The sequence below is a fragment of the Onychomys torridus genome, chromosome 7 (assembly GCF_903995425.1).
Source record: "Onychomys torridus chromosome 7, mOncTor1.1, whole genome shotgun sequence".
Classification (NCBI taxonomy): domain Eukaryota; kingdom Metazoa; phylum Chordata; class Mammalia; order Rodentia; family Cricetidae; genus Onychomys; species Onychomys torridus.
Window position 1 is genome coordinate 13934481 of NC_050449.1, and position 3663 is coordinate 13938143.

The following is a 3663-nucleotide window of genomic DNA, read 5'->3' on the forward strand; positions in this document are numbered from 1 at the left end:
GGATCCACGGCAGCACAGTCGCAGCTCTTAGCTGAGCTTAGATCTTACTTCATTCTCAGGACACCTGAGTTGAAGTCTGATCCCGGTTTGTTATTTTAAGTTTTTATTTTCCACTCAGTTACAGCTATGGGACAGAGGGCGGATACCACCCACTTACTTTGGCGGATGGGGCGGTACCGGTAAATCTGGCCGCTTAACAGCTTTGCGGTACCGGTAAACCTGACCACATAACAGTATGGCAGGTACTTCAGCCAGTAAATGTTAAAATAAGAGTTGCTTCATCTCCGAACTTTCTGCTAAAGCTCTAAACCCTTTCCTTTCCCACTAAGGCGTCTGCCACGTGTAACCTCTGTCTGACTTTCGCGCCATTGGTGGGCGGGCACAAATGCGCGGGCTTGGGCGGTTCCTAAGAATTGCCCCAACTCACTTAACTCCACCCCCACCCTAACTCCACCCACTCATTCTCAAACTGCCTTGAGAACCACAGATGGGTCTAAAAGTAGCTGAGATCTAAACAATTAAGTTTACAATAATCAGGATGGCTCCTAAGCCAAAAGGAATAAGCTTATAGCCTCAGGCAAGTCTTCCAAAGGATCGGTTTACAGTCTGCCTACTGGCAGACTTTCCAAAAGCTGTCCTTAAGCCACCAATCGTCAGGAAAAATTCAGGACATAGAGTAAAATCCATCTCTTGTTCCCGGCTAAAAGTTAAGTATCTGGAGAACAAGGCTCCTGACCCCATGGGCAAAAGAGTCATCTGTGGCGTTTAAGGTGTGTCAGAAAAGAAAAACCCGAAAACGAAATTGCCAAATGCTGGCACTCTCTGACTCCTGAAAGCTGTTGGGTCCCTGTTTTAAATGAAAAAGGCCATGGGCTAGCAAATGCCCTGCCCATCAACAGCCTTGTCCTTGTGCTGCCTAGAAAGACAACCAGTCAGCTGACTGCCCCCAGGCACCAAGACGCATGGGTACAGCAAGCTAAGACTTCCAGCAAACCTAGGCTTGGCTACAGACACAGCAGGGAATCCAGAACTCAGCAGGGAAGCGATCTGTTTCTTTCCTTCTGGACACCAGAGCCATTGACTCAGTCCTGGGAGTTTTAGGATGTCACTCCTTTCTATTGTCGGGAACTGAGGACAGCCTTACTTCCCTCACCAGATTTAATTGCACTTTCAGAGTTACTTAATGAAAAAGATTTCCAACTAAGATAAGAGCTCATTGTCTCATTTCAAAGTTACCGCCTGTGTTTCTCATGTGCATACAGACAGGGCCACGATCTTTGCCTTGTCCCTAATTCAAAAAAATAAGTTCTCTTCCACTCTCAAGCTCCAGAGGACACCAGGATCCACTGCCTTGTCACCAATTCCAGAGGAATTTCCCAACTAGGGCCACATAGAGCTGGAGGCAAAAGAGACGTCAAAATATCCGGGCGGTAAGGTTATAACAGTTTGTCACTGTTCAATTCTCAGTAACTGATCACCTGTGTTTCCCAAACGCTAAACTAGCAAAACAAACAGGTGCCTTAAATAAACCACCTCAAATGAGGCTTGTCTCAGGTAAAAAAACCAACCAGAGTACTTAAACATCACAGCCACCTTTAACATGTCTCCAACCAGATAGACCAGACAGATCTACCTCAGATAAATGTCAACTCCAAAAACAAAATAATAATGAGTCTTTTCTCTAAGCTTTTTATGTCACCAGTGTTTTGTCAGATAGAAGGATCCCAGCAACACCATGGAGGACGGACAGCTACAGGATTTCATCCCAGAACTTCAGGAGACGGCTTCCCCATCTCCCCCCCAAAACCAATCAACGTCCATCATTCAGCCTGAAGCAGTCTTTGAGAGAAACGGCGTCCCATACCCATCTATCCACATTTTTTTTCTTTTTTAAAACATGAGAGTCGGGAATGATAGATAATTACATGTAATCTACACGCATGCGTGGAGTACACACAGGAGTCCCTGTACGCATGCACGGCCCAACCTTTAAAAAGCCGGCGCCACCTTGCAGGACTTTCTCTCAGGCTCTTAGTCTCAGTCTCTCTCCTCCTCCTCCCCCCCTTCCCCTCCCCCCTTCTCTCCCCACCCACATGTGTTTCACCCAGGCCTGTCACCTCTATCCTCTTTAATAAAACTCTCCCGTGGTCTTGTCGTGTTCAGGACGTGTTTCTAGCGCCGAATAACTACTAACAGTAACTCTCCAAATTAAACAATGCATCTCAAAAGAAATTGGTCTCAGCTTTCTATGGGACCCATTTCAAGTTAAAAAACAAACAAACAAAAACAACCAATACACAATACCCAGGACATGATTGACTGCTACACTTGGATACACTTGTTTATCATCATAACTTGGGGAAATAATATCCAAGTACATACTATTGGTGTTGGGAACAGGTAAAAGCACCTTGTCCTAAGTACTGCCATTTTGACTTCAGATTCCATTATACCTGTAGGGCAAAACAAAGTTCAGGTTCCCAAGTCCTAGGGGAGCTGGGTACTTTCCAATAGTTGACCCACCTCCTTCTTAAGCCATAGAAATTGTTGTTTCTTGTGAGACACAAGAATATATTATAGAGATTCAGCTGTATATTAAAGCTATACCTAGAAATTTCAAGGCATTTTTTCTAGAGGAAGCCACTTATCAAGGAATATTTGGTGTTGTTCAGGTTTTTTTCTAAAATATGGAACGCTTCTCGAATTTGCATGTCATCCTTGCACAGGGGCCATGCTAATCTCTGCATTGTTCCAATTTTAGTATATGTGCTGCCGAAGTGAGCACTATTCAGTTTTTAATATTTCAGCTGTGTCTAGCCAGGCAGGGGTGGTGCATACCTTTAATCCCAGCACTCAGGAGGCAGAGGCAGGTGGATCTCTGTGAGTTTGAGGCCAGCCTGGTCTACAAAGCGAGCTCCAGGAAAGGTGCAAAGCTACACAGAGAAACTCTGTCTCCAAAAACCAAAAAAAAAAAAAAAAAAAATAGAAATTTTTGTAGGCCCATATACTACTAGACCATATTGGCAAACAGTGTAAGCTTCTCAGACACTCATCCCCCTAGGTAACTTACACCCCTTCAGGGCCTAGGAGACAAGCAGGCTGTAGATGCATAGCTTTGTTTCTTGTGCAAATGAAGCTCAGGTCTCCCTTCCCCAGACAGGGAAAATAGCATTCCAGAGCAATTGACTCAGAACAAAGGATGTTTTTGCATATCCAGGTGGAGTGAAGGATGGGGCAGGATTCCTGTCCAGAGGAGAACAAGGAGAGTTTCTGTAGATGGGAAGGCAGAATGGCTTAGACTGAGGAGTGAGAAGCAAGGAAAAGTTTCTTGTAGATCGTAGGTGAATCAGGTCAGGAGAAGAGGAAGGAAAGATGGAGGATTGAGGAACAGGGGACAAAGATGAGATCAAAAGCCTAAGGGCTCAGTTATTATTAGGGCTATAAGAGGACAGAAAAAGTAGGTACAGAGAGGAACTGAGAGTCAGGACGGAACTGAAGCTGTATAGCTAGAATTTTTTCTTAGAGAATTAAAGTAATGGATAAAAATGTACACAGACCCTTTTCCCTCGGACCCCCACCCCACACTCCATTGGACATAGCATCTTCCCCAGGACTCTGGGAGGAATCTTCTCATGGCAGGCCCTTTGGAAAATTCCATTAGTT

At 44.9% G+C, this 3663-nt stretch overlaps 1 non-coding gene across 1 annotated transcript; it reads right to left on the minus strand.

Annotated features, from left to right (window-relative positions):
* Window positions 1-2681: 2681 nt before the first annotated feature.
* Window positions 2682-2785, minus strand: LOC118588197. Its single transcript, XR_004945585.1, has one exon. It is a non-coding gene; the product is annotated as a U6 spliceosomal RNA (small nuclear RNA).
* Between the last annotated feature and the right edge of the window lie 878 nt (window positions 2786-3663).